Source organism: Rhododendron vialii, chromosome 10a (assembly GCF_030253575.1).
Source record: "Rhododendron vialii isolate Sample 1 chromosome 10a, ASM3025357v1".
Taxonomy (NCBI): Eukaryota; Viridiplantae; Streptophyta; class Magnoliopsida; order Ericales; family Ericaceae; genus Rhododendron; species Rhododendron vialii.
In genome coordinates, this window is record NC_080566.1 from 19,905,136 (window position 1) to 19,917,411 (window position 12,276).

Sequence of the window (12,276 nt, forward strand, 5' to 3'; positions counted from 1 at the left end):
GGTATTCGCTCATGGTAAAAGTGGATATTTTTGGCATCATTTTTGTTACACTTTGTGTTTAAATGTATGTCCTTATCCATCATCACTTCAACTATTTTGATTTAAATTTCATTTCTTCTATTGTCGTAGAGTAGATTGATGCTTACATGTGCCAAATATAATTTAATTCCAGGAAAGTTTTGTATGTCGAATTTTTTATTTAACATATACCATACTTTCTTTTTCATTTGGGAGGGGCCATCAACCTCCTTAATATCATCGGCAGGCAGCAGCATTATTTGATTGATAGAGGCCTTATTCTGTTTGTTCGTCTAATCACCTCAGAACTTCCACGACAATGTGAAAATGCAGTGGATTCTTTTTTCTCTTATCTGACCTCCCCTTTGATATATGTGCAACAATGATATTTAAGTGCGCCAATTTTATGCTATCTTTGCTATGGCTATGGCTCTTATCAGTCTCACTTGGGAGATAGAAAGAGAATGTAATTGTGCCCAGAAGCAAGTCATAAATTTTTTTTTTTGAACAGAGAAATGTTAGAGAGGGTGGGGGCTTCAATTAGTACTTCAAATATGCATATGATGTTATGTCATAATCTTTTTAAGTGTATACTGAAAGTAGTTTGGGTTGATTTTTGTAAAACTGTGTGCTGTGCAGAATCTTAGAAAGGCGTACAACTGTTCCTGCAATGGGCTATCATGCGAGGAGTTGCGATGCAACTATAAAATAGATATCAATGGAAAACACTCTACACATGTATTGCAATGGGCAAGGTGCAACTAAGCAAATGCTCCAACAAATTTCTGCATGTACTCTAACCTGTCTTTTACTTTCTTTGTTCTTTCTGCTGTCTACTTGTTTGTGTTTCGCGCTTGTGTGAAAATTTACGTATTGCATGGTTTGCAGAACTTTAATGAGTTATTTTGCTTCTGCTGGTTGAAATATTCATGCATGTCAATCCTAAGTGATTCATGTTAGTTTTTCTAACCCACCAAAATGGATATAGGAATGTTTTTTGGTGGGCATCATTAGAGGGTTTTTGATGTTCTACTGTAAGGTCTCCTGAGGCTCATAAATTTTGATACTCTTGTACTATCAACTAAAAGAAACCGAAAAACCTACGGCCACCGACCAATCGGTTACTCTTCTTTTGAATGGACTGATGCGAAAATAGGTAATCTCTATGCTTATCATTCAAAACTTCATACAACATCAATGCTAAAGTATGAATAATCCAAACTCTATGCAGATGTTTTGTTCGCTGTTTTGAATGTTGGTCCACGCAGGAAGCCAAATTCATCATACGTAGTTGATCTGCGAGTCATAGATGCAAGGTAAAACTCATACAACCAGCACATATTTTATGCGTTCAGTCTCGGAAATATACTAACAAAAACTCTAAACAAACCTGAACAGCATGGTCCCTACTACAATTTCCTTGTGGGATCAGTTTAGTGAATATGAGGCCGAAGAATTCCGTAAAATACAAGGTCCATTTCCTGTTGCAATGGGTATGCACCTGAAGCTATCAACATACTACGGTAAATTCACTCTTCTTTATACTCCAACCACAGTTTAAACTTCTGTCCAAGTATATTGTTTTAAGTAATTGCTTATGCTAACACCCCGGAAGTAAATTGTGGAGCTTTTTACATATTATTGCTGTAATTTCAAAGTTGCTTGTGGAATCTGCAAGTGGAACTGTTCAGCGCCAAATAATTTCGGTTTGGGCTTAGCTTCTTGTTTTTCTTTCAAAGATGTGTTGAGCAGTTTGTTTGTGAACGGTATAGAGTTTCATGGTCATATTAATTCAGTTCTCTTGCTTTGAGACATAATTTTTGGCCACATATCATATTATCCTCTTCTTCGCTACAAACCATCTGTGTATCTCCTACGGTCCTACCTTTTCGGAATAATTACCACTTCAAAGTATCTTCTTTTCTTTCTTTTAAGTTCAGTTTTGGCAAGGCTATCTCAAGATATCAAATATAGTTTGTTCAATTAATCATCCAGTTTCTTTTTTCCTCCTTCTTTAACCCCATTTTAGCCATTCTTTTTCCTCCATGGAATACAATCCTCAACCTAATCCTATGCTTCCCGACTAAATTTTGGCGCCACCTATGCTACATGGGAGCTTTTATAAATGTTTTAATACCTACGTTGCATGCTCAGTACTCGAACCAATTATGAGTATTTTTCGGACAAGAGTAATAGAACATATTCACAACATATGCCCTACGTTAATCTTATTTGTTATACATCCTTTGGCTTCACGAGTTAGCAACCTCTATATTTGTGCTTTTATGCTCAATGCCTACGTACCAATCTACTTCATCTGTAGCATATTGACTACAGAAATGCCTTATCTGTGAGTGGAGTTGCAAACAAACCAAACCAACTCATGTGAAATTATAAAGGAACGTGGAATTGGAACCCTAATCTTAGGGTTATTTCTCATTAACATAAACTGATTACAACGTGAGTAGTTATACAACACACTAGACCAATTACACTATGGTCCTAGAGAATGAACTAGTTACATAATAGAACAACTAATGAACTAATTACAAATAAACCCATAATAATCTAACACTTCCATAATAATCTAACACTATCAAACTTGGGCTCAAGCTCGACACACGATCCCAACGCCTGAACTCAATAATGTATTTGCATATCGAGGATCAATCTTCTTATTTTGTCTCAATAAATTGTATTGTACTTCATCTGTGCATAATTTACTCTGAACTCTAAACTACATTTGCCTAGACTTACTTTGAAACTTTCAATAAATTTAAGTCAAGGGTTTCACTATCTAATTTGCTTTTCTATGGCTTGTGCCTGCATCAGCTCACCCTAATCTGATCATAAGAGCAGGTTTGGCTATTGCCGTCTGAGTTTAGTCTCAAGCTTTTGTAGGTTGAGTTTATCCACAAAATATTTTCCCCCTTGTCCACATGAATGCATAAAAGTTACATTATTCACTAGTATTTACTTCCTGCTAGGCCTTATGCTCAGTTCCAAATTCTGACCGTTGCATTCTAACCACAAAAAATAGGGGGAAGCCTAGCCACACATGGTCCATCTGCTTTCATATTCAATCCATCCTTTCCAGAAGCAATAGCACTCTGCAAATGGTAAGAACTATATATCCAAACAAAATAAATTCAATCAAATTATTTCCCTACTTATTTCACTCTTTTTCCAAACCCCTCAAGGTGCATCCAAACGCTGAAAAAATCAACATTCTTCCAGCAGCAAATCTGCAAAGAGCTGCTCAAAAGAAGCCTACTGCTAATGATATCATCTCAATTGTCGATTTACCAACATCGGTAACTGAGGTAATTAGTCTTTAACAATAGCATAATTCACTTTAACTGCAATATATCAGCACATCCATTCTTAAACATAGCTACAATCTCATTCTTTCTCTTCATGCACTATTCATGCTAGCCTAAATATTCAAGCGTACAAGCCACTGTACAAGTGGTTAGCTTCAATCATAATTTTTGCTACTTGTCTTTGCTCGAACTATAATAGAGCCACTTATGCATATGGTGATGGTAGCTTCTGGTGTAACTATTGTGACCAAAAAGTGCCACCATTGCCCAGGTAACAAACTTCGCTATCTAGAGCAATTCACTTCATGCCATGTATCTAGGGTTTTGTTTATCCTTTTTTTCTTATCCTTTTCCAAAAAAAACAAGAAGCTGCTTTTGTGACTTAATCCCGTCCACCATTTTTCCTTTTATTCTGCATTGGTATGAATGAGCACTCATGCATTATATCTGTTTGCTTATGTTGCAAAACATTCAAGTCATGGAACTTTTGTATATCATTTCAGCCTTTCTGATCGCTATGGTCTAACAATTACCTGCTTAAGTTAGAGTTTGGAAACAGATTATATCGATGGTTCTTATAAGTTGCATATTTGTGTGGAGGACAAAAATATTGCAGCCCTTCTTTTGGATATCAATTAGATCTTGTGCCTCTGGCTGAGCTCCCTTCAGGCACACTTCGCATGTTCTTTCCCGATATAATAATATGATGATGGATATTCAAAGTGATTGATGTATAGTCATAATTTCAGCGATAAAGTAATTGGTTGGACAATTGGCATGCATTATCTTTGTCTTGCCTTTTCCTTATTTCTTCTTACCCTATTAAATGAATAGGTACATGATGCAACAGGAAGTTGTTTAGCGAAGGCATGTGTAGGTGTCAGGTCTAATACTAAAGGATTTTGCATCTGTAGGTTTGTGGAATGCCATACGGGTTACTGGGTAATTTGCCAAACCAAACCAAACCAAACCAAATCAAATCAGATTGAGCCTTACGTCTGATGCAGTGACTTTCACATGATCCGTGATTGTAGTTTGGCAGCAAGTAGATCTCTTTGCCCATCCAGTGTTGTCGGCAACTAATAGGCTTTAGCATAAGTTTTTTTTTTTTTTAATCAGCAGCTTTAGCGTAACTTAGCCATTGTGGAAAATCACAATTAGTATGAGTTTTCCACAAACGTCTTGACTTGGTGTGTATCTATTTTACATTGGTTGGTGTTTGTAGGAATATCTTAGCTAATCGTTTATTGCTGCTAGAAATCTATTGTGTTGTGGTTCTATAAATATGTATTTAACATGCTCTTTGCATAAAGATGACTGCATGCGAAGGTTTCATCACATCACAATGGATTTTGTTGTTATGATGAGTTTTCCTATTGGTGGAACTTTCAACCACCACCACTTTCTTTGACCATTCATAGCATCATGGATTGCTTTGTAGTATCACATTTGAGTTTAATAGCTAGCAACTAAGATGACTTTCGGTGGAAACCTTTGGAAATTAGGTTTCCCACTTCCATCCTTTGGACCTTTTTCTGCTGAGTGATTTGAGTCTTGATGTGGATGCATATTGCATACAAAGGGTCAAGGTCTGCTTGCTCACTGTATGCAGTTGGTTCCTGCTAACCACCCCCCCCCTTTTGGCTCCTTCTGTCATACCCATGTGAGTTATTATTGGCAAGTTTGAAAAGTTATTGTTATAGTCAATGATGACCTTCGTGCGCCTTACGTAAAAAGAAGATAATCATGGACTGGCCACAATTAGCAGTAGGGGAAGTTGGAGGGCTCTTTATAACCTGTGCACTTTATTTTTGCTCTATTATTGATACTTAAGTAGAGAAAAACTTATTGATGGATCACTAGACTAGACTGAGCCTTTACCGACACATAGGCCACTACAAGAACAACCCTCAGTATTGCTAGGATCTATACATGATATTCAATTCATGCTCATGTTCAGAGTTTTAGCCCAAACAACCTCTCATTAAATGTAAACTATTTGCAGGCTCAAATTCAATGTGGAGATAGTAGATCAAACTTGATCCATCCTTGCCACCGTATTTGCAGAAAAGGCAGAACAACTTTACGATATCACTGCAACAGAAATGGTCAATGTGCACTCTGTCTTCGACACAATTCCTGATTAGCAAGCATCAAGCCAGAATCTAGGCCCTAACACCCCGAAGAAGCGTGGAACAAAGGCACCCTCCACAGTAGACTCACCAACAAACTCCCTTTTGTGTAATTAGCTTTGCCATGACTTCAAAGTGTTGCAAATATATACCTACTTCCAATAACAGGCATGAGACACCTCGTGCTAGTACGAGCTGCTTACCTAGTTATAATCTAAAGAGGGTAAGCAGAGTGAGATGACAAGCACTTAGCCTTACCGTTAAATTTCTGTATGTAATTGCAATCAAGCAAGCTATACCTTGATGTATGAACATTACTTGTTCCACAAGGAAGACTGGCATAACTGGAAGAACAACGATCTTTGAGGATAATGCTAGGGGATACCTGAGGATATTTATTTAACTTTTTTGGGGGGATGGGGTTTGAATATTAACTTTTATGGTTCTTTTGTCTTCTTTCTTACATCTTCTTGTACTCTGAAAATATCATGGCAAGAAGTTTCATCTTTCCTCAACCGTGCATTAAAGTGGACTGAAATTGGCTTCCATTCTATTAGCATCTTTCGTGTGCTTCCTTCTGCAGTTGTCAACATCATCTTTTAGGTTTTGTTAATAGTATGATGATGTACTTTATGGCCCTTTCCCATCTATCGCGATTAGCGTGTTGTGTAGTCAATGGCTTGCAGTTCTTGCCAGTCCTAAATATGTATAAGCAGTTTTTGGTTTACTTGTTTCTTTATTTTCTTTTGTTGCATTAACTTAAATAGTTTCCAATGTCACCTTATACGTGTACTGCTTTTCCACCCGTCTTTACTTTTTTATAGACAGCAACTTGTCAAAAATAAATATGCAACTTTTTTCCATGGATCAGCAGCGGAGTCAAGCTTTTTATGCTCATGCAGTCTCATTTGCCTCCTTCAACGTTTGTTTGGTTCCTTATACTTATCTTGCATGCACACTTGATGCTCTTTTATGGTTTGTGTGAGATCTATTGGTTCGTCTTACACAAATTCCGGAAAATGAGAATCCTTCTGTTCTTATTTCCTTTGCTACAAAATCGGTAAATGCTGGACAGAATACATCAAAGTTGCATGTTATTGAGCTCGGGTAAAAACGAATGCATGTATATGATCATGGAGCTACTGTTACAATGTGCTGTTGAGTTGTAACCATCCAGTTATAGGGTCTGATAAGGACCTTATGTTTTTCATGGCTGATTTTTTTTTTCCCATAAAGATGCATTATGGCTAATTACGTTTCTGTATCTTATTTGCAGAGTGTTACACTGTGCTGTTGAGTTGTACAAGCTGGGCAAACACCACCTTTATTGCAGTACTTTGGATTGAAGGGAAGCTTAATGCATTTGAGTCATTGGAATTGTCATGGCTTGTCGTGAATCAAATCAAGAAAAATCTTTTGGACAACTGGTTGGCTGAAGACAAGTTGGAATGTAGTAAAGAACTTGGAGACCTTGTCAAGGTTCCATCATCCATCCATACATATATACACACACCCATATATACACGCACACAGTCTTTACATTAGCATTTTTGTACTTAATTTGATTTATATGGTGGAGAGTGTTGTTTGCTGCCTATATGTACGCAAACGACGTTTATACTCGAGATTTCTTGTAGATTGGGTACAATGACCTTGCACTGAAAATATATATCAAAGCCAGGGCTACTCCAAAAGTTCGTGCGGCTTTTGCAGAATTAGGGAGTTCGATAAAATTCTGATACTCCAAGCAGACGTGAATAATAGGATATGTTTTATCTACCATTTTTGACATTAACTTATATTATATCTCCATTCTCCTGAATGGATGCCCTGGTTATTTTAAGCCCGTAGAGTTGGTTGTCTTTTTTTTTTTTTTTCCCATTTGTTTGTTGTTATTAATAAGACAGTTCTATAATCAATTCCTCTGAATTTTATTGAACATTTTTAAATTTACCATTTTTCGTATGTTGGTGTAGGTTGGATACACGCCTGATTATTTGCTTCTTCTGTAAACAATTCTCAGAAAATAAATACCATTTGTAATTGTATTATGTCATCTGTTGAGTATATTTTCAGCAAGTTTCAAATGCATTTGATTCTTTAGATACTTGGTGTATGAATGTGTGATAACTTATAACAATTATCACATTTCATGCATTTTCACTTTCTTATCAATATCAATATGTTTGGTAGTTTCAAAAGTTCCTACTTTGAAATACAGATGCAGTTATCTGCTGGATTATAACAAATCACCTCCTTTACAGCACTTCTCTTAATCACATGATATAAAACATGTCCTTATGAATACTCATGCAACTGAGCCATAGGTGAGTATCTGCAATTCTCAAGTCATGTTGTACTGTGCAGATCCACGAGTTGTGCAGATCTACGAGCCTTTTATGTAACATTTAGAGCTTTTCATTCTCTTGTAGAGTTCTTTGTGACACTTTCTAAGGAGTGGGCACTGGGGTGCATGAAGGACCTTTTGTTGGTTAACCTAAGAGGCAACCTCCAGATAATTTGTGCAGGTACCCATTTGTCGTGTCAGTCATATTTGAGCACTGTAAAAAAAAAATAAAAAAAATTTTGTTGACTAACATTTGATTTTGCACGTTGCCAAGGAATACTTTGAGTAGCTGGGAGTTGATGCAAGCATCAAGCTCTTTGAGCAGTTCAAGTCAAATGATGGGCTGTACTTTTTCCTTAGGTCATATTTGAGCTCCAGGTAATCTGTTTAGAAAAAAAAAGTCAGTTCTCTTTTATTAATATTCGATTCAAATTGTGATTCTTTTATTCAACTGTCTTTTTTTGTTACAGTGAAGTGAGGATCTTGACATTCACTTCGAGTACATTGAGTTTGTTGCAAAGATTGGACAAAATAAGGAGGTTGAACGTGTGATAAGAGAATCGAACTTCTATGACGCTGAAAAGACAAAGAACTTTTTGATGGAAGCAAAGCTTCCTGATGCATGACTACTTATCAATGTATGCGATCGTTTTGGGTTTGTTCCAGATCTGACCCATTACCTTTGTTGGAACAACATGCTCCGCTACATAGAAGGTTACATTCAGAAGGTAAGAGTATTGTCAAAGATCTTAGATACATTTTTGTCACTTGAAAATTCTAACTCCTACGAAAGCACAATGTTGAACTCTTCTGGGATTTCTTTGTATAGGGTAACCCTAGAAATGCTCCATTTGTGGCTGGATGATGAGTGCGCTGAAGATTTTATTAAAGGCCTTATTCTCTCTATCCGTTCTCTACTTCCAGTTGAACCACTGTAGTGTAAGATTGGTACAGCCCCTTTCCTTGCGGGTCAGGAAAAGACTCACCATCTCACTGTCGGCACTACCTTTCCCCATCATCTTCTCCAACTCTATCCACCCAAAAAACACAACCCTCTCTGCCCCATGGCCTGATCTAGAATTCACCCTCCGCTATCCAACTCATCCTCATCTGCCCACCGTTGCATCCCTTCGACGGCTTTTCCAGTAGCCCTTCCACTCTCCACTGTCGCACCCCCATCCATCTACTGTCACAACCCGTCTCCTAGTCCAAAAAAATCAATATCGTGCAAAAACATCAAAAAACAAAGGGAGGGCTAAATAAAGGAAGTCAGTTGAGCTTGAAAGCCTTAAATGATCTGGTTTGAGTCCTATGACCAATAGCAAAAAATCATTCAAAACAATCAATGGAGGCGGCCACCGCCATAGATCCGTGGACAATGGCATGCTCCTCGGCGAGTATGATTTTTCAGAGAGCTCTTGCTCTGTGTGTGTGTGTTTTGGTCCGATTTTTTATTGTGAAAAGATCAATTGTACAAGGGTGGCGATAATGCCACGATGGTTTTTTTTTTTAGAGCCACAACAACTAACTCGATTTCACAATTCTACCCTTACGTGGGCTTGATCTCTCTCTCTCTCTCTCTCTCTCTCTCTCTCTCTCTCTCTCGTCAAAGGGAACTCTTTTTGATTTGGGTCACCATCAGTGTCCAAATCAACACGCCATTGCTAGTTCCACCTCCTTCCTCAACAATTGCAAGAGCTTGCTAATCTTTCTTGTCTCACAATGACTGTACCACCGAATCCCAAATCTGTACATGCTCCCCAAAGTACCACAAAGAGCAATTAATTGATTTGTCTCTGATAATGAGGAAATTATTCCTAAGTCACAAAGAGGAAGTAGATAAGAGAAGGAAGATTCGACAACCGTAAAGTCAGACCCACCTATTTTCTGATAACTCCCACTCTCTCTCTCTCTGTCTCTCGTCTTCTTTTATAAATTGCCCTGAAACTCATACTCTATCTATTACACAGGCTCAAAACTAAGAAAGAATTTGAGTGATGGTACAATAGCAGTTGTTAATTTGAAGATCACCAACGGTGATACGAAGGAGCCGGTGATGAAATAATCTTTCCTTAAATTTGAAGAGGTTTGGTTCAGAGTTCAGGAATTGGAATGGACGTGAAGCAGATGAAAGTGAATGTCTCCTTGTCTTGGCAACCCTGGGATGAAAGGAGGTGAAGGTGAGAGATGAAAAATTGTGTCGGTGGTATCTCGTGGTTGTGGGCACTAATAGAGAATTAATGAGAGAAAATGTTAGAGCATGAGGGTAAACTTGTCACACGGCTTTAAAATGTCGTGGCTCTAAAAAAAAACCCTCTTGGCATTAGCGCCATCCATTCTACAAACCTATTCGCGATTCGATTAGGATTTGTTGGTTTGGGAATTTTTGATTGTTAGAAATTGATTTGGGGTTCAATTTCTATTGGGTTTCGATTTCTATTTCCATTTTGCATTAATTGAATTAATTTCTACCATTGAGAAATTGGGTGTCAAACTAATTCATTGTCCATTGTGCTTTTTTAGATTGAGTGTCACTGGAACTTGTTTAGTTTTGGTTTTGGTGTCACATTAAACAATTGGGCTAACGTAAGGGGAAAAAAGTAAGATATTTCTTTGTTGTAAATTTATGTTTTCTAAGCAAGAAGAGAGAGAGAGAGAGAGAGAGAGAGAGAGAGAGAGATGTACTTTAGAGTCGTTCAACATTTTTTATTAATAGAGTTAGAGATGCACTTTACTCCAAAACCACATGGAGGAGAAGTGGTTGTTAGTATAACTTAAGGACTAGGGAGATCATCTGCCAAATGGCCAAACTATAGGCATGTAATCCATACTTTGCCCATTTTGATTCTCCTATCATCTTATGCTTTATATATATATATATATATATATATATATATATATATATATATATATATATATTCCTTTGAAGCATTGGCTCACCTTCAATCTAATTTGGTAGGAATGCTTTCTTACTCACGTATCCATGAAAACGTATGAAACTTGCTCACTATATCTAATCCTTTGCATTTAATGTCAAATCATTCAATCTGCACACATTATGAAAGGTAAGAAATTTTCATCTTGTCTTTTAAGGCCCTTTCTTGGCTTTGGCTTGACTGCCCATTACTGTAATGGATGGAATGGGAGGTAAATGGGCTCTCTATATTTACCAGTTTCCTTTTCGGTTGGGTGCAGGTGGGCTTGAAAATTGATGGCGGTGAAAATTAGGGCATATTTTTGATTGTTTAGAGTTGGAACTATAATTTGGTCACTGTAAGTATACTAACCACAATAAATTGTTTGGCATTTCTCTGGAAATTGGGAACGACATTTACAAGAAAAATAAAAAATGGTGACGAAAAAATGGTGACGAAATTTAATTTCGTCACTGTTTTGACAATTTTCATGACGAAATAATTTCGACGAAAAAAATATTTTCGTCACCAAAGGTACTCATTTGGCGACGAAATCCCTTTTTCGTCGCCATAAGCTTAAAAAAGGTGACCAAATTATTTTTCGTCACCAAAGATAATCATTTAGTGACAAAAAATATATTTCGTCGTCAAATGGGTATCTTTTGTGACAAAATTTATGAATTGCGCTTTGTTACTAAATGTATTTTGGACATAACTCTTTACTAAAAACTCCGATTGAGATCATTCAAATTGGATTTGAACAATAACTCAATTGCCTACAATTTTCATGTTTATCAAAATTGCCAATTTTAATGTTTAACGGTTTAAAATTACATTCGAAATATATTTTCATGTTAAACATATATGTTATATATTAGATATTTCAAATATTTATTGAAAAGTGTGTGTGGTGCAGTTGGTCGGAGCTTGCGCGAAAAACTCAAGGGACTCGGGTTCGAAACCCAACAGGAGCAAGAAAGAATGATTTTTTTCCTATATGAAAACGTCTTTTGCAATGAAAAATTTCGTCACCGATTTCTTATATTGGTGACGAAAAATTTCGTCAGCGATGTGGCCCAACGGTGACGAATTTTTTCGTCGTCAAAAAGCACAATAAGCAAGGAAAAAAGTTTCAGTCATCAATTATTCACTTTTTGGTGACGAAATATTTCGTCATCAAAAGGCACTATAGATGACGAAAAATAAATTTCGTCACCAAGTAGGAATCCTCGACAACATTTAGTCAACAAATTTTTTTTCGTCACCAATATTATTTGTGATGAAAAACATGCAATTGTGACGATTTTCATTCGTTACCCAATGTAATTTTTCTTGTAATAGTACCATAACATCCATACGATACCATACCACACCAAAATAGTACAATACCGTTGCAAAATCCCATACTGTGCCATACCACACGAAAACGGTACAATGCTGTAGCCATAACACAGCAAAAATGTACAATACTGTACGACAATATCCATATGGTGCCTTACCACACCAAAATGGTATAATACCGTACCATAACATTCATACGA

General features: G+C 36.9%; 1 pseudogene; it reads left to right on the forward strand.

Annotated features, from left to right (window-relative positions):
• The window catches only part of LOC131302995 (uncharacterized), a 41,539-nt pseudogene extending 31,082 nt beyond the window's left edge, over positions 1-10,457 (forward strand).
• The last annotated feature ends 1,819 nt before the right edge of the window (positions 10,458-12,276 follow it).